This window comes from Lissotriton helveticus, chromosome 10 (genome assembly GCF_964261635.1).
Source record: "Lissotriton helveticus chromosome 10, aLisHel1.1, whole genome shotgun sequence".
NCBI classification, from domain to species: Eukaryota; Metazoa; Chordata; class Amphibia; order Caudata; family Salamandridae; genus Lissotriton; species Lissotriton helveticus.
The window spans coordinates 787,525,367-787,545,397 of NC_136071.1; positions in this window are offsets into that span (position 1 = coordinate 787,525,367).

Here is a 20,031-nt window from a genome sequence, read left to right on the forward strand (position 1 = left end):
AGGCGCCGGAGACCTGGTGAAAATATCCAACAATTATCCGCTCATCTACCTATTTTCCTCGACCGCTGATGCCATCCGCCTGCTTCTAAAGCCCTTCTGCTGTGGTAGTAGGAAATTCAGAGCTCTGAGAGTCACTTGGAGGCCTTGCGCTACCTCGCTGCTGATCGGCTCTGAGGCGCACTTCTCTGCTGTTTTCCCGCTGGGCGGCTGACCTCACGCGAGCATCCCAGCTCCCCTCGTGGTCAAAGGCCGGGGCTGCTCTGCAATCACACCACATGCTCCGTCTACAGTGGGGGGCCCCCTTGTACAGCTAGCTGCTATCTGCCCGAGGAAGAACTCCGATATCGGCGGCACGTAGCGAGCCGCGGAGCGCCAACAGCTTCCAGTCTCCACAAGTTCTGCAGGGCCTGCGTGAGACCGGTCCGTGATCCTCCTCTCCCTTTGGGATCCTTGTCTCCCCAGCAAGCCGCCATCATTGCCTGCATGTGACGGGGGCGGCCCGCTATTTTCACCGCCCTTCGGCCCGTTCACCGAGGCTCTTAGACACCGGCCAGGTGATCTCCTCCCCACGCGGCCTCACCACCCCCCAGACAGAATGACAAACGCAGGTATTTGGGACTGAACCGGCTAAGAGGCTGGGAAGCGCTGTGTTTTTTCACTTTGAGGGGCACATATAGACGATTGTTGCGGCTGGATGCGTGCTGAGTGGCCTCCCCTCCATCTCCCTTTTTTACACGGAGTGATTGGAACTGTTGCTGCTACTTCTATACACCTGAATACTGGTTGCAGCTACTAGATGCCACATCGGTGCATTGCGTGGTGACTGCACGGGGAACTACATATTTGTCCAAGCTAGCTCGACTGCCATTTAAATCCACATATATTTCCATACGAGGTGCGTCACGTGCCCGAACTGGCTATACTGAGTCTTGTCTTGGGGGATCGGGGCAGCGATTGCAGGGGTGCGCCCCACCCCCCATCGTTTTCCCTGCACATAACTTTGCCAAGGGTTTTTGCCTGACTTACCGTACAGTTGCTACGGTCCCCAGTAACCTCCATCTACTTAACCCGCCCTGGTTGCCTCGCTGTTGGCGATCTGTCCTTTTGCCCGATTGGTGCTGACTGCGCTTTGGATCCCTTAATTTTTGGGCCGCTGCCTACACAATATAACTACATAGAGGAAGAGGAAATGCCAGGCGATCCTGGGCTGCGGCGTTTGCGGCACGAAGCATTGCTGTGCGCCAGGACGACGTAGGGAAAACTGATAACCATCAGCCCAGATTGACATTTGAGACCAAGAAGGTTGCGACACGCTCCGCCTCGATGGACTCTGAATCGCCGGACATGGATCCTAGTCAATCATCCTCGCAGCCACCTGGCGATGACGTCAAGACCTTACTTCTGGCCGTCCAGCACAGTCTGACAGATTTGTCCGGTAACATGGACACCAGGAACAATCATCTGGATTTCCTGGTTCATAAAGTAGACAAGGATGATGGCCAGATTAAAGAGGCTGAACGTCGTATCTCTGAAACCGAGGATACCACATCTCAATTACGGGAACATGTCACAAGTTTGGATAAATTGCTAAAAGTTATCTCGGCAAAAAACGAGGATATTGAAGCCCGAAGCCGTCGCAACAACATCCGCTTGGTGGGTATCACAGAGACCACCAACACCGGCAGGATGGAGGACTATGTGGAACGTCTCCTGAAAACCACGTTTGGAGCAGACTCCTTTTGCCCCCATCTTGTGGTGGAGCGCGCACACCACTCCCTGGGGCCCCGCCCTCCATCTGGGGCCCCCGAGACCCATTGTCGCCAGGCTTCTTAACTTCAGAAACTGAGATACTGCACTGCAAAAAGCCCGCAAGACCAAGCCATTAATTGATCACCTAACAGAAATAATGAATAAGACCTATCTGGGTCACGAAATGATACCGGACTCATGGAATGAAGCGGCGATCAGCATCCTATTAAAACCAGGAAAAAATCCAAAGAATTGCGCATCGTATAGGCCAATATCACTCCTAAACTGTGATTACAAGCTGTTTATGAATATAATAGCTAAAAGATTATCAAAGGTTATGGCTAAATTAATCAACCCGGATCAAAAAGGTTTTATAAAGGGCAGACAAATCCAGGAAATCACGCACGAATTAGTGGCAACAATTGACGTAGCTGTTTGCGAAAAGCTACCTCTAACGATTGTCACATACGATGCTGCCAAAGCCTTTGACCGTGTTAATTGGGCCTTTCTAAATAAAATCATAGAAAAAAACAAATTAGGGGCCAATTTTAGCTACATGGTAAAAGAAATCTACACTAACCCAAGAGCTAAGATAGCAGTCAACGGGAACCTCACGGACAATATCGAGATCCAGAGAGGCACAAGACAAGGTTGCCCCTTGTCTCCGCTACTTTTTAATTTATATATCGAGCCCTTGGCCTGCTCTATAAGAAATCAACCGCTTATAACACCTTTTAGATATCAAAATTGGACAAAGAAAGTTGCGCTTTACGCTGATGATCTTATGGTGTTCACTGATAACTATAACTTCTCTAAATTAGCGATTGAGGACGTAATGAATAAATTTGGTAAGGTCTCAGGTTATCTGATAAATATCGATAAAACAGAGGCAATGAGCTGGAACACCAATTTAAACTCATCTCTTCTAAAGGATAAAATGAAATACTTAGGTATCATTATAACAAAAGATCTTGGTAAACTATCGGAAACTAACTTAAACATAAAAATTTGGTCAAGTCTGCCGTTAAGTTTTTTAGGGAAATCTAATATAATAAAAATGTCAATCATTCCCAAATTCACTTATCTCTTCAATAACATTCCGTTAGAATTTAAAAAAGGAGCCCTAAAAAAAATACAAGGAGAAACATTTAGCTTTATTTGGTCAGCAAAAAGCACAAGAATTTCATGGAACAAGCTCAGGAGAAAGAAGGAACAAGGAGGAATAGCAAGCCCTGACATATATGAATACTATAGATCCTTCCAATTTAAAAATGTCAGAGTCTTGTTAAAGGTACATCATGCCTATCCAACTTACTTACAACATTTAACAAACGGTGATGATCATTTCCTCTTTAAATTTGGTCACCCAAAATTTTTCAAAAAAGTAAAATTGAAGGTTTTGAATAACGCCGTTAAGCTCTGGAATCAGATAAGAGTTGCTACAAAGATCCCGTATTACAGTAGTATGGCTCCAATATGGGACTCGCCAGGCACCCCAGAATGCTTAAAAGACTTATTATCAAGCCCACTCACACAATCTGGAATTGAAAATTGGGGACAACTCCTGGTTGAAAATGTTTTAATATCATGGGAACATCTGCAAACAATAACAGAACGAAAAATTTCAAAGTTCAAATATTACCAATTGAGCAGTTGGGCAAATACCATTCCGAAAGGAGCAACAGACCCGAATAACTTAGAAACAAAAATGACGAATGAAATGGTATTAAAAAAAGAAGTCTCAAAATGGTATTGGGCTCTAATTGAATCCGGTGAAGAAAATTTTACTATCCCTGAAAAATTATGGAGGAAAGATCTACCAAACGAGGCTCTGGATCTAAATCAAATCTGGAAAAAATCAGTAGAGAAATGCTGGCGGTATGTAAAGCCCGCAGCCCTAAAAAGAAACCATCTTTTCTCTATACATAGAGCGTATTGGACACCCAAAAGACTATCAAAATTCAAAGGCTCCGCAGTAAAATTGTGTAGCAAATGTGGCGAAGAAAAGGTGAATGATATACACATGTTTTGCGGCTCTTCAGCGCTTACGCAATTTTGACAAGAAATTGGTAAGACACTAACTGCAGTACTGGCAACACCTATAACTGTGAGTATTCTTTTAATTATCTTTGGGATTCACTGTACTACTCAACCAAATCTGCTTAAGTTAAGTAAATAGCAAGAAAACTTATTGTTTGTTATGATCCTGCTAGCACATATAGAGATTTGTATTAACTGGATAAAACCGGTTCCACCAACTCATGAAAATTGGCTAAATGCTGTAATAAAAACTAGCAGATTGGATAGAAAAGGGAAACAACTCAAAAGAATGAAGTATTGGGAGATCTGGGAAAATTATATCACCTCCAGATGACAAAATAGAACCTATCCTTGATTGAAGTTTTTTGGCTTCCTTTTCTTTTCTTTCTTTTTCTTCCTTTTTCTTTTTCTATTCCAGTGATTAAGCGGAACAATAATTCCAGGCATGACTTGAAGTCGGTCAAACATCCCAAGGGCCAAACATCCCCAGAAACAATGGAATTATTGAAGCAAGATAAAGGTGTATGGAAGGAATTTGACTGGTAAGAACAAAGAATGAGTAACTCCCCTTGGATCCATAGATAGACGATTAGGGGCAGTTTGGAGGTACAATCGCTCAAAGCCTGTCAAACTCCCAAATACTTTTCCTTTTTATCTGCATAAACCGCAATATGAGGAATGAAAAAAAAAAAAAAAAAAAAAAAAAAAAAAGACCAAGCTGTTAAAATTTGAAGGGAACACTTTCTCTGTCTACACAGATTTTACCCTCGCAGTTCAGGAGGCACATCGGAAATTTCTTCCTGTGAAACAAAAACTACATAAAGCCAACGTTGAGTATGCCCTTTTGTACCCTGCTAAATTCCGGATTTTCCATGGAGGCAAGCAAATCATCTTTACAAATGCGCAACAGGTAGACGACTTCCTGAAGAAGATAGCAAGGACCTCTCCAAGGCGGGACCGCTACTCCAGATCACCCTCTCCTTCTGGCAGCTGATTAGCAACAAGACAATGGCGATTTGAACTCCAAAAATACTATGCTGTGAACACTTGGACATGAAAACTTTTTTGCTGTACTCTAGTGCCATTTCCATGCTGGAGACTCCTTTGTGTCTGTAGTCCAGACTTGGTCAGATAAGTGCCCTGTGGGCTTAGTTGTTATATCTTTCAATGCTACATCTTTGGCTCTACAATATATGTATGATTAGTAGATAATTTCGATACTTCACCGGGCACCCTCCCCCCTTACATTGCTGGTATCCCCCCTCTGGGGGTCCTCTTTCTTTTTCGCTTTCCCTATGGGATTACAATACAGCGATGAGGGTTCATGGGAGAGGTTTCGTGCTCACCTGGAGCCCCCCTAATGGGAGCTCCCCCTTGTATGGTTGTTTTTTGGGCTGGGATTTATTTGCATTACATGGTCCTATCCTAGTATTACTGGGTTTGCGAACTTTCATTGACTCATTGCACTTTTTTGGGCGGGTGGTTGATCACTGGCATGATTGGGGGCCGTTGTGGGTGGGAGGGGTCCATGTATTGCTGATTATTTGGATGTCAACTTTGCTGAAATAACTCTCGGGAAGGCGGTGGTTGGGTGTTTTTTTGTTTACTGTTCTATCATGCGTAATGTACAAATCTCTCGATATGTCGATTAGAGCACACATACTAGCAACACTGCTTTGCCGGCACACTCACAACATTTCCTCTTCTCCCAGTTTCTTGTGACAACACACCCTAAGCCCCTTAGTGTAAAAATGCTTACATGGAACGTCCGAGGTTTACGCGACCTTCGGAAGTGGAGACAGATCTTGGCTTACTTAGATCGCCACCAGGTGCAAATCGCACTGCTTCAAGAAACACACATGGACCCCACACGCCTCCAAGCTATGGCAACAGATGGGCCTCCGCCCGTGCATTTTCCTCTTACTCCACTTATTCTAGGGGAACACTTAATCTGGTAAAAAAAAATACACCATTCCTAATGGGCGGCACATACAGTGACAACTCTGGTCGCAGTTGCACGAAGTGGGCACCCTGGGCACACAGTTGGTTACCTTGGCGTGTAGCTATGGACCTAATCATGACCACCCAAATTACTTCTCCACTCTATGGGGGCGCATATTAGACATAGGCTCCTCACATGTGCTATGGGGGAGTGATTTCAACACGGCACTGCACCCAGCGGTGGACCGCTCTAACCCCCTGCCTCACCAATACACTAATACACGCTAAGCACTACTGGGGATATCGGAGGAATATGGGCTCGTAGATGCCTGGAGGTATACACACCCAACTGGGAGAGAGGGTACGTATTACACATCGGGACACACCACGTGGTCTCGCATCGACTACTGGCTCTGCTCACTGGGCACAACTCCCTGGATTCAGTCTGCAACTCACTTTGCCCGCACATACTCAGACCATGCCCCTGTGTGCCTTGAGATAGCCCCTCCCAATGCAATGGCTACCCCCCATTTCTCGTTGCTGCTACCAGAGACCCTTCTAGATATGGTCTTCCAGGCTGAACTCGGGGAAGAAATCAAAGACTTTTTCGACAGAAACAAAGGCTCTGTAGATCTGCTGGCCACACTCTATAAGGCTGTTAAAGTCACTGTCCAAGAGTTTTGGGGTCCTCCGGAACATTAGATGGAATCTACAGCGACTGGAGGTTGAGATACGACACCTGGAGGCTGACATATGGAGGGATAGGTCTGGCTCACACAGAGCACTGCTCGGGAAAAACTGACAGACTATATAACCACTGCTGACTGCGAAGTAAAATTCCAAGGCAAATACTTCACTGCTAGCTGTTACGGGGAGAGGGAACGACCCAGCCCGGCCTTAGCTAATGATATTAAACAGCCCCATTTTTCTAATTATGTGTTGGAGGTAGTCGATGATGAAGGCACGAGACACAGGGATAGCCAAGACATACTGAACACATTTACCATGTTTTCCAAGAAGTTGTATAAAACACAACGTACCTCTCCTCCAGATTTCCCTCCCTTTTTTGGCTTCATAACCCTGGGATCGCTAGGGGACACGCAACATGAATTCCTGGCCGCACCATTTGAGGACGACAAGCTGCGGGAGGCCATAATGCAGATGAGGTCGGGCAAGGCTCCTGGCTCTGACGGCCTACCCATCGATTTTTATAAATCATACATTGAACAATTGCTCCCCATGTTGAATGAAGTTTTTCTGGAAGCCCACGAGTCGCAAAATCCATCCACCCTCGATGAGGGAAGCTCTTATACGTCACTGTTAAAGCTGGGTAAGCCCGCTGACCGGTGTGAATCCTATCGACCATTGTTCGTACTGAACACCGATACCAAGAGTCTTGCCAAGTTGTTGGCGAGTCGTTTATGCCTTCTTTTAAACAAATTAGTCCTTCCGGATCAGGCAGATTTTATATCAGGTAGAGCAACGTCCAATAACCTTCGTACACTGTTTTCCATCTTAAAAACAGTTGATCCCAAGCTAGCACTGGCGGCAGTCTTTTTAGATGCCTTCAAGGCTTTTGACTTGGTGGAATGGGATTACCTGTTCACTGTGCTTCAATGCATGGGGCTCCCTATCGGTTTCCTTTCCTGGATCCGACTGTTGTATATGTCACCTACAGCGAGAGTATTGATTAACGGACACCCCTCACAATCCTTTTCCCTATCCCGCAGCACTTGCCAGGGATGTCCCCTCTCCCCTCTCATTTTTGCCCTTGTAATGGAACCATTGGCGGGAAGGATTACACAACACTTCCATCATGTGGGTCTACGTTGCCTCCTAAGCCCTGTGCTTATATCCCTCTATGCGGATGACGTTACCCTCTATATAAAAGAGCCCCGCCAAAATTGTAATCCACTCATGCGTGAATTTGTCAAATTCAGTGGCCTTTCTGGCATTAATATAAATTGGTCAAAATCACAAATCTTTCCATTGACTAGCGCTGCTACTCCCTTCGAGATGGATTATCCTATTGTATGGTGTGATGATGAAGTCAAGTACCTGGGGATCCGGGACACGACAGATCGCGAAGAACTTATGCATATTAACTATGGATGTGCCATGGAACATATCGCTGGCTGCATTACCCGCTGGATAGCGCTGCCTCTAACTATGGCGGGATGTATATCTCCTAACAAAATGGTCATATTACCGAAATTCCTTTACTTATTCCTCAATATCCCTTACGTTCCCGGACAACACTCCTTTTGCACTCTCCGTTCAGAATTGATTAGATTAGTGTGGGGCGGTAAGCAACCCCGTATCCAATGGGACACGTTGACACGACCATACGAGCAAGGCGGTTTGGACATTCCAAACTTTGAGTTGTATTATCTGATTGCGCAGGTGCACTGTGCTCACTACTGGTTCCACCCGCCCTGTTACACACCCCACTTCGCCACTGAACATTGGGTATCGGACCCAATTCCATCGGATGGCGTCATACTTTCCAGAGTTGCGCCCCGAGAAAGAGATCCTACTTCCGTAGACTGCACAAACAAAGCTTGGGCCCACATCTTGATATGCACGGCAGCATCCAGTGTTTATTCTCCTCTTCTCCCTCTAACCTATCTCCCTGATGTGGCACTGTTGCAGGTCTTTTTAAAAACATGGCACGCACATGAAACATTCATGCCTGGGGAGATCTCTTCGTTAAGGGTAAATTCCGTACTCTCCAACAGTTGTGTCATGATCCCCCACTTTCTACAATGGACACATTTATAAACGCTCACCTAAGACATGGGTTGCGAGCGTGCCACTTAAAGTTCCCCTCTGAGCCACCCACTCTGCTACCTCTACATGGCGTACTCCAGGCGGATACCGCTTGTCACTTAGTATCTACACTTTACCACTCACTGTATGTTGACCACGACTACCTGCCTTGTGCTTCCCGGGCTAAATGCGGGATGGATCTAGGCCAGGAGTTAACTGACGAACAATGGATCTACTGCTGCCAACAGATCGAAAGAGTCTCTTTAAATAGCAGACTGCGTATCATTCACTATAGATATCTCCAACGCTACTACTATACTCCAGTGCGGCTACACAAGTATTGCCTACGTGAATCCGATAGCTGCGCTAGGTGCCAGGCGAGACAGGCAGATTTCCGACACCTTGCCTGGGCGTGCCCTTGGTTGTATGACTACTGGCAACAAGTTCTTGAGGCCCTTGACTCCATGACCTCTACACCTATTCCCAGATCTCAACTCACTGCCCTTCTAGGCTATACAGCGCATATCCCTGTCACATACAGAACATTTATATCCTCCTTTCTGTTCCTGGCTAAGCATCATGTGGCCTGCAAATGGGGCCGCGGCCGTGCACCTAAATTTAAGGAGTGGTTAGGCGATATGATCCTTTGGCAAGAACAAATTTGTACGTATGCTAACTTGCTCCTCACGACCCCGGGACATATGCTGCCCGCTGCAGACATATCTGCTAGAACACCCTGTCGCTGCTGACTCCTAAGCCACACAATTGGTACATGGTCCGGAGGTGCCCCTCTCCTTCTTTTTCTTCGCATTTGCAATACCCGTGATGTGAACCTCAACTCTGTCATGCTACATGTGCCGATATGTACAGAATGCTACGCCATCGCTACTCCTACTATTATCAAATGCCTGTGCTGTAACTTGTTGCTCTTTGATATCTCTGCATTTTGAATGACAGAACTCCTCTTTTGATGAACATAATTCTTTATTTGCTCATGATGATGATGTACTCTATTGTACCTGCTGATAGTCACTTGTACCATGCTGACGGTTGTTTAATAAAGAAAAACATTTTTTTTTAATTATTACACTTGAAGGACTGTGATTGTTAGTAGTTGTGTTGGTACTGTCATTGGCAGGCTCCAGGGCAGGACAGGCCGTAGCGCGCAACAGGTGTTCTTCCGGTGGGCCGGAGGGGTGGGGGCCAGTTTTGTTACTGGATGCCGGTTTTGCCGCAGTGCTGCAATATCAACTCCCTGTAACAAAAGCAGGAGCAGTGCTTCTCACCACTGCCCGCCCCTCGCCCGCTCTCGAGGTTGGTCGAGCAGCAATCTGCCAGGGCTGGATACTGTTCCCAGTCCAGCTGGCAGAGGCAGTGGGTGGTGCAAGCTTCAGTGGCCACCTGACTGGCATGGAGGCAGACACACTTGCCTTCCCCCTGGTACACGCTGCATGCTACATGGCCGTCTGTGAGCCCAGAAGCCAAAAGCAGCTTTCCAGTGGAAGAGGCATCACAAACTGACACTGATTCTCCAGCTACCTCTACTAATTCAGAGATGGAGGAATTTACAGGCTGAAGCGCCAAGACCCAGGCCCTGTGGAGAGACAAATAGCTTTCTGGATCCTAAAAGTTTGACAAAAAGCAGCATATCAACTTGTCACTTTGTAACTTGCCGCTCCTTTTACCGGTTTGTGACACTTTTGATTAACCCCTTGGCTGCTGGGGTCATTCCCCTGCCGTCCTGGGGGGAGAGAGGGCTCGCAAAGCACCCCGGTGCTCATGACGAGCTCCGCTCGTCATGACCACACCCGTTTAATTAGAACGCTCGCACAGCAGTAAGTAAAAAAAAATAAGCTTTTATGTGTATTTATTTATTTTTATTTATTTATTTATATTCTTATAGCGCGCATGAATCAGCCCCGAAGGGGTATCTCCGCGCGTAGCTTCTGTGTGAGTCGAGAGAACTTATTGAGGGGATGGCAATGGGGGGCAGAGGAAAATTAGTCTTGGGTGAATAGGTATGTTTTTAGTTTTTTCCTAAAAGAAAAAAGAGTAGATATTTGTCTCAACTGTGGAGGGAGGGAGTTCCATAGCAAAGGGCCTTTGAGAGAAGGTGCTCGGCCACCCTGTCTCGCTCTGGTGACTTTGGGTACATGCATCAACATAGTGTTGCTGGAGCGCAAAGCACGTCCAGGAGAGTAGGGGACAAAAATGTCTTTTAAATATTTGGGACCGGACCCATAAATGCACTTATGCATTATGCAGCAAAGTTTAAAATTGACCCGTTGTGGCACTGGGAGCCAGTGAAGGTGGAAAAGGAGAGGGCGTGACGGGGTACGGGGGGGGGGGGCATTCAAGATGAGTCTTGCTGCGGTGTTCTGCACCACCTGCAGTCTGCGTAGTTGTTCATGATTGGCAGAAATGAGTAGACCATTGCAATAGTCTACCCGCCCTAGAACTAGTGCCTGTACCAGCGTTTTCCTGTGGATGTCTGGCAGGAAGGGGAAAATGCGCCGTAGAAGACCAATTATTCGGAAGCACGTTCCCGTGACTTGACTGACATGATCTTTTAGAATCTGTGTTTGGTCCAGGCGTACTCCCAGGTTTTTGATGGTCTGTTTGGGCGCAGTAACAGGTCCTAGCTCAAGAGGCCACCAATCCGGAGACCAGAGCAGGGAGGCCCCTCCAAACAACATGACTTCGGTTTTAGTCACATTGCATTGGAGGAAGTTCTGGGCCATCCAACCTGCCACAGCTCTCATACCATTTTGGAAGGATTGCATGACTGCAGGTGTGATAGTTTGGAAGGGAAACAACAGCTGGGTGTCTTCAGCATAGGAGATTGGGGAGAACCCGTAAGATCTTATAATCTCCGCCAAGGGGGCCACATATACGTTGAATAACGTGGGGCTCAGGCATGAGCCCTGTGGCACACCCTTGGTGAGCTTCCTACAGATAGATTTATGGGAGCCTAGTTTGACACCTTGTTGTCTGTCTGCAAGAAAGCTTTCAAGCCACGCAAGGGCGGTCCCTTTTACTCCCACTCCCTTCAAGCGGTCGAGAAGGATTTTGTGCGACACCGTGTCGAAGGCAGCGGACAAATCCAATAGCACCAGAATCACTGAGCTCCCCCTGTCAAGAGACATTCTGATGTTATCTGTCACTGACAAGAGGGCTGATTCGGTGCTATGGTTGGGCCTAAAACCAGATTGTGAGTGGTCTAGGCCGCCCGCTGCCTCGATGTAATTAGACAGGTGTGCGTTGACATGTTTCTCGGCCAGCTTGCTGAAATACGGTAGGAGGGAGATGGGCCGGAGGTTGGAAAGCTCCGTCCAAGGGAGAACCGCGTTCTTACGAATGGGGTTCACCACCGCTCTTTTCCATTCGGTTGGTACATATCCCTTCTTCAGAGACTGATTAATTACATCTTGGATGTAGGGACCTAACAAGGTGCTGAGGGAGGTTAGGGTTTTAACAGGGATGAGGTCATCCGGAGACCCGGATTTTACATGGGTCATTAGTGCGAACAGCTCTTCGTTGTTAATAGGAGGGAATGTAGTCAGCGTGAGGTTGGTGTTTTCAGTGGGGGGGAGAACAGTCAGAGTGTCATTGTCTGTTCGAGATGCTAGAATTTTGTCATAGATGGATTCTATTTTATTTTCGAAGTATAAGGAGACTTCTTCGCATAGACTTTGTGAGAAGTCATCTGGACTTACACAAGCCGTAGGCTTAACAAATGTTTCAAGGATCCTATAAAGTTCCTTAGGGGAATTACCGGCTTCCATGAGCTGTTGGGCAATGTTATTTTTGCGGGCAGCTTTGATATGTTTGTAGTAGTTTGTTTGGGCTGCACGGTGTGCCTTCTTGTTATCTTCTGAGTGTGATTTTCTCCATCTCTTCTCTATCCTCCTGCATTCTTGCTTCTCTTTTCTGAGAGCCTCGGTGTACCATTTTTCCTGTTTGGCCACAGGAAATTGTTTAAATGTTTTCAAAGGGGCAATTTTGTCAATGGCTACGGTGAGTGATTGCTGAAACATAGTTAGACTATGTTCTACTTCCTCAGTGTCTTTAATTTCGGGTTTTTCCCATACCTTTTGTAGTGCCTCCAGTGTAAGTTTGTGCCACTGTCTGCGTATAATAGGGGGTGATGATTTCTTATAGGAGCCTTTACTGACTTTAAAAATAGTGAATTGTAATAAAAAATGATCAGACCAATCTAATTGGGTTGGTTCGTAACAGGATATATTGTCAAAGTTGGTATATATCAGGTCGATACAGTGTCCACCTTCATGTGTGGGACCCTGGTTCTTTTGTGTGAGGCCAATGGTTGTCAAATCAGCAGACAAACTTTTGGTCTCCGTGGATTCAGGTTGGTCAGTATGTATGTTAAAATCTCCAAGGAGAAGGAAGTCCTCATTGGCCCGTATGTGAGGGCCTAATATCTCTAAGAGAGATATTGAAAAGCTGGGGTATGTAAGTGGTGGTCTGTATATAAGTGCTCCCTTGCTGGTCTTTCTGTTAGGGAAGGTAATTCTATCAATCATTATTTCCATTTCTTTGCAGCATTGTTTATCTAGAATATCCATTTTGAGGTGGTCTTTGTAGATTATAGCAATGCCGCCACCTGTTTTTTCAGGACGATCTGAATGATGCAGTTTGTATCCCGTTGGTACTCCCAAGGTAATGGCAGATATCGTGTGGGGCTTTAACCAAGTTTCAGTAATGAAACAGATATCTGGAGTCAGGGAGTGTATCAAGTCCCAGATCTCTATTTGGTGTTTGGGCATAGATCGCACATTAATGAGGATACACTGCATGTCATCAGGTGACATACTTGGTTTGTGTAAATCACTAAATTTCATGGAGGAATAATGGCATTTTAGGCATGAAAAGGGACCTTCAAAACAGGGTCTCTTATCATCCATGTAACAAGGGGAGATGGGCTGCCTTAATTGTAATATGGAAGAGGCCTCATACCTGATGTGTTTAGCAGCGCGAATGGGCGGCATAGTGCAGAGCCGCCGCCCCGTCGACGCATCCTGTCGCGGACGGGCGCAGACGGGCAGCTCTTTGGCTGGTCTTCGGCTGAAATGAGGCTGCGCGCACTCGCTGCGCGCTTCCTGTGAGGCGATGGCTAAATAGCCCCCTGATGACAGCTAGAGCGCTGACCGCTCCCGGAAGTGCCTGGCCCTCACCTGTCCGCCCTCCGCACAACGGTAATGAATTACCGAGTCGGACCGAGGCGGGCAGGAAATGGAATCGAGACCAGCACTCCGGTAAGATTTAAAATAAGAATTAAACAATTAGTGCTGCGCTACACGCTAAAATCGTGCACAAGTCCTTTTTAAAAATTACAAATGTCTAAAAAGCGGCAATGTTAGGAAATGCTCAGCCAGTTACTCAAAAGTTATTCTTCCCGTTCAGCAAGCTAGCGGTGTGAAGACACTGCCACCGTCTTCTACCGCAGCTGCGCTGTAGGAGGCTCCGCCTAAATAGCCCCCTGATGACAGCTAGAGCGCTGACCGCTCCCGGAAGTGCCTGGCCCTCACCTGTCCGCCCTCCGCACAACGGTAATGAATTACCGAGTCGGACCGAGGCGGGCAGGAAATGGAATCGAGACCAGCACTCCGGTAAGATTTAAAATAAGAATTAAACAATTAGTGCTGCGCTACACGCTAAAATCGTGCACAAGTCCTTTTTAAAAATTACAAATGTCTAAAAAGCGGCAATGTTAGGAAATGCTCAGCCAGTTACTCAAAAGTTATTCTTCCCGTTCAGCAAGCTAGCGGTGTGAAGACACTGCCACCGTCTTCTACCGCATGTGCATGCTTGTGGGTGGGTGGGTGTATTTACGTGAAAGAGAGAGAGAGAGTGTGTGTGTAAGTGTGAATGTGTGTGTATGTGTAACTATGTGTGTGTGAGTGAAATTGAAGGTCAAAGGGCATGTGATGTCATGTGATGTCATGTGATCTCACTATTGTTACGCCAGACTTTTTGGTGAATTGAAATGTATGCAGCACACTTCTCTTAAGAATAACATCAGGGAATTATTATCCAGGTGCACCAACCAAAAGTCCCAAAAACTCTGAAAACCACTTGACATAACAGGATGTGTATGAAAGCAAAGATAACACTAGTTCAGGCTCTGAGAAATAAAAACAGAGCCGATATCCTCCTTGCTCAGAAAGCATATAAAGGTACTTGCATTAGGAGTAGAGACTGGGAGAATTCTATAAGAAAGGACTTGATTGCTGCTGCTAAATCCAATAACAAATTGTTTGGGGATATAGTCGCTCGCTGCTCTACTGCTCAGCCCAACAACACACATTTTTGATTTAGCCCCAAGATTTAAGCAACACAATGAGGATTTGGATTTAACACTGCAGGCTATAATTAACAAAAGCCCCACTATATTCGTTTCAATGCAAGATACATGATCTGCTATAAAAAAGGGCGAAGAGCAACAAGGCCAATGTTCCAGATAGGGTCATAGGAGACCTTCATCTTTCACTTTCATACATATGGGTAACTTATATAAATTGCATTTCCAACTTTATTTCAAAAGGGTAGGTATACCTACATCCTAGAGTGCAGTAGCCAGGCCAGTAGCGGGCACAGGTAAATCCCCCGGTGTGCCGCACGGGTGTGGGTCTGTTTTGGGCCACTGGGGGCCGTTTTCGTTTGAGGGCCATATTTGCAGCAAAGCTGCAAAATCTGCACTGTAACAAAATAGTCTGAAAACCGGCCCTGGCAAAGAGTTCTGGGGGGGATGGGGGGGACAGCTGAGCACTTTGCCAGGGCCAGTTTTGGTTCCCAGTCCGGCCCTGGCAGCAGCAATTATACCAATCTACAGAAAATACTCTTGTGATTAGCCAAATATTTATATGCCAATCCGTCTCATAAACAGCTTGCAGAAGATATTTTGTAGGCAGGTATTCAGTAAAATCCAGGATTGGAATATGGGGGAAGATATCTTCTCTCCACTAAAGGCAGGTTTTAGGTCAAGGAAAAGCACGTTTGATCAGGTCTTCCTTTTCTGTAACATTTTCTGGAAGACTGTGCTAATCAACAAGGGCCACTTGTTTGTTGCCTTTGTTGATTTATATTCAGCATTTGATCTGATTCCATGGAACAAGCTCTGTATATTTTTGAATGACATTGGTATACCCCCAATTCCTTGTACGAACCAATACTCGTCTCTCTTTGTATTAACAATGTGGTGAATGGGTTGGACAAGGATGGCTGTGAATCACTCGGAATGGGAGATCAAAAGGCCCTTGCCCTCCAATATGCTTTTGATACTCTCTCATTGTCAAAAACAGCTCAGGGCTTGCAACAGCCTTTAAATGCCTTCTAGCTATTCTTTCAGGAGAAAGGACTGGAACTTAATACCAGTAAGAACAAATACATTATTTTTCATCGCTGTAGCAAAAAGAGTCCTATATCTAGCATGAAACTATGTATAGAGTGAGAGAGAGTAAAATACTTTATTTGATTTGGTTTAAATCATACAAAGAGTGGATTAACCGCTAAAAACACGTAAACACTTGTGACTTAAAATTCACGTATAAACACTGGTTAGTTAGTAAACTTTCCGTTGGAAACATTTGATAAAAAAACAAACGAAAGCAAAGAAAAATAGTACTGTTGGTGCCTTTTAGTCTTATGTAGTTGTTCTGGCTTAGGGAATCTGATTCTTTACTTATATTGTTTTGAAGTAAATGTCCAAGCATTTTCTGAATTAAGTTCCGTGTCTTTCTTTTCTAGCGCTTTTGCAGCTTGACTTAAAAGCTTTAATGATTTACATGCCAATTGCACTGTTGACCCTCCTAAACATTTTATTAGTGCGGATCTGCATGTCCTTATTTGCTCTTTTTTCAGCAACGGCCGCAGCAGTTTTTTTCGTTCGGATAATAGTGCCGGACAAATGCAAAGTAGGTGGAGCACTGATTCATTACCTTGTCCGCAAAGGCGACAGTCCATTGAAAGCCAGGTGCGTTTCCATTTGGGAGTTAAATCTTTGGTTGGGTACACTCCCAGTCTCAATAGAATTAATTGCTGTTTCAATTGGTTTGCAAAGTGTTCCAAAAGGTATGGTTGGGGCTTTAGCTTTTTATATGTGGGGAGCACCGTCCATGCGTTTGTTTTCTTGGACAATGTGGCTTTATCCTGGTCTTGGGACATTTGGTTAACTGTTTTGTTGACCAATTGTTTAAACTCCGAGTAGGACGGTGTAGTATGCCATGCTTCCTCTAACTTTAAAGCCTCAATCGATTGTTTTAAGAACAAATGAACCGAATTAGTCAATTTTGATTGCTTTTCAACCTCCAGCCAGCAGTAATGTACCAGGGAGTCGTCCTCTGCTGCTCGCATTCTCCAATAATATTTGACCAGTGCTCCCTGTCTTGCCATGGTCTGATTCTTTAGCCCAAATTCAAGTCTTATCCGGTCTTGTGAGATGTGGCGTGGGATGTTAAACAGTTTTTTGAAGAGGCTGGTTTGGGCGATATTCAGGGATGTTGCATCCTTTGCATTTAATAGTTCGGAACCGTATGTAGTTGCGGGTACAACTTTTGATGCCACAACCTTTAATAAGTGGGTAGTGGAGCTGTCACTAAGTTTTTTTTGCAAGGTTTTAAATGCAAACAGTAGTTGTTTGGCTTTTGTTTTCCGATGTTCAAGGTGTTCATGTAATTAAGATGGCTATCCAGAGTTAATCCCAAATACTTGTATGTCTCCTCACGGTCCAATCTATTGCTATTAATCGTCCAAATTAATTTTGGTATTTTTTTCTGTGGACTGGAAAAACACATGACCTTTGTTTTTTTGAAGTGTATCTTTAGTTGGTTTAGATCTGTGTATTCTGCCAATTTGTTTATTAGTCGTTGTGGGCCACGGGGCGTTTGAGAGAGGAGCACAATATCATCTGCGTATTGCAAACTTGCTATTCTCGCATTCCCCAGTTTTGGAGGATTGCCTAATGTTGAACATAGGTGGTTGTCTAGGTCAGCTGTATATATATTAAATAAACAGGGGGCCAAGACGCACCCCTGTTTTAGGCCATTGATGGTAGTGATTTTGTTTGCTAGGCTTCGACCATCTACCATTTTTATTTGAACCCATGTTTTCGAATAAAGGTCTACAATTGCATTCAATAAGTTTGTAGGTGCGCCCCAAGATTCCATTTTTGCCCACAAGGCTTGTTTAGGGACCTTATCAAAGGCCGCTTTGAGGTCCACAAAACACGCATACAATACTTTGGAATTTGTGATGGATTGATTAGCCAAGAGTGTAATGGCAGAAATGTTTGCTAAAGTGCCCATTCCGGCTCGAAAGCCTGTCTGTGTATTGGGGATCAGTTTGATGTTATCTACCCAGTCTTCTAGATCCTTAAGCAGGTTTGCAGCGTAGATTTTTGCCTCGACATCTATGAGGGCTATCAACCTGTAATTTAAGGGATTTGCACTAGCCCCTGATTTGAATATTGGGTGCAATATGCTACCTCGCCAGGAGTCAGGGATAGTGTGGGATTCCAAAATGTTGTCAAACAGTATGGCTAGATGTTTGGACCAAAATTGTAAGTCTTTTTTAAATAGGGCGTTCGGCAGACCATTGGGTCCCGGTGCCCCATCTGATCTCTGCTTTTTTATGATATTCATTACTTGTTTTTGTGAGATCTGGCTGTCGACAACTGATTGGTCTGACCCTGATGTTTCCGGATTATTTTGCTGCAATTTTCCTTCCTTTTGTTTTTCTTGTGAGTCGCTATGATGCTTTGGGTACGGGTTGCCGGTCGTATGGTTTGGGGCCTGCGAGGTTTGTTGCAGTGTCTCTACCTTCCTCTGCTTTCTTGTTGGAATCTCACTGATGGTGCTATGGTGAGTTCGTATCGCCTTCCCTGTTTCGTTTTCGATGGTAGCTCTGGGCCTGTATGTGAATTATATGTAGCTTCTATGTGGTCTCGCCATGCATGCTCGGTTATATCAGAGTTGAAATGCTGATTTTTTCCATTAGATAAAACATTAATCTGGGCCCAGAACTGCTTAGAATTTTGTTGTCGACTTACATAGAGCATTTTTGTCCAGCGCTGCTCTTTGTATTTACGTTTAGCGTCCCGAGTCTCTTTTTTCAGGTCACTTTTCATTTGTTTAATTGTTGTAAGGGCTTCCCGGGAAGGTTGTTGACCATGAGTTCGCAGTTGTCTCAATGCTTTGTTTAATTTTTGGTTTTTTGTCCTTTACGCTTTTGTGTACCATTCTGACACGTTGATCCGAACCGCTTTTTATTTATTGGAGCTGTATATAAACATTCTGTGCAAGCGGTTAACTAAGGACTCCCAAGTCTCTATTCCCAATGCGCCAGTAGTGGCCAGGAAAGTTGTGCAAGACTCCATGATTTTATCTACACTGTTTTCATTCCATGTTAACCAATTTAAGTTGTATAGTTGAGTGAAATGCGTCAGCGCACTTGATGACAAAGATTTTTTCCTGAAGTCAATTAATGTGAATGATTGGGGATAGTGATCACTATCTACGCTTTCTGTTATATGAAAGTTTGTAATACTGGGAAATAAATCTGGGTCAGCTAAGGTGAAGTCAATGGTTGCTCCTGATTTTGCCGTCACTCTTGTGAAGGCTGCGGGGCTGTCTTGCGGGCCTCGACCGTTTAAAGTGTATAGTGCTTGTTTGTCTAACAGTGCGGCGCATTTCTTGCCCGATGTGTCATGTCTTGTTGTATTATTACTCCTGACTGTTATTCCATTTGGTAGGTTTTTCTCTTGGGCTTGCATCAAGGTTATGTTAAAGTGACCGGACAATATTATATTGGCGTATGGATGTATTGCCTTTAGAGTTTTGATGGTGGCGGCCAGTTGTTGAATGTGTCTCCCCTTATGCTTCTGAGCTGGGTGGATGTAGATGTTCATTATTATCAATATGCAAGTGATGTTAACTTCGAATTTAATGCATTGCATCCAGCTCGAGTCTAAGTCAATGTTTTCCTCTTCCCATCGGATTACTGTGGTAATATATATTGATAAACCACCCTTGGCTCTTCCGTGTGCTGACTCCTTTTTAGCTGGGTTTAGATGTTCTTTATAGCCTACAAACGGAGTGTGTGTTGTCTGCCAGGTTTCTTGCAGCAGCAGTATATCGTACTGTAGAATAAAGTCAGCAAAGTCAGTTTCCCCGATTTTAGATGCTAGGCCATTCACGTTCCAGGAACAGATATTAATGTCCTGCGCTGTGATCGATTTTGTTTGGGATTTTGTTCATGCGGCTCCTTGTTGTGTAGTTGGTGATCTCCAGTATTGGTTTACCTCTTGTTGAATTTTGTCTGGGTGTGAGATTGTAATTGTGATTTGTCTTGTGAATTTAACTTCATCCTTTATTTGATCGTGAGTCTATGGACCTTTTGCTCCTTTTAGGATGTCCTCTGTGCGGTGGTGGGGTTGTAGGGGACTTGGGTAACGGGGAGGTTCTACCTCTTTTAGTTTCGTACCCCATTCCGCGAATGCCTCCTTGTGCCTCAAAA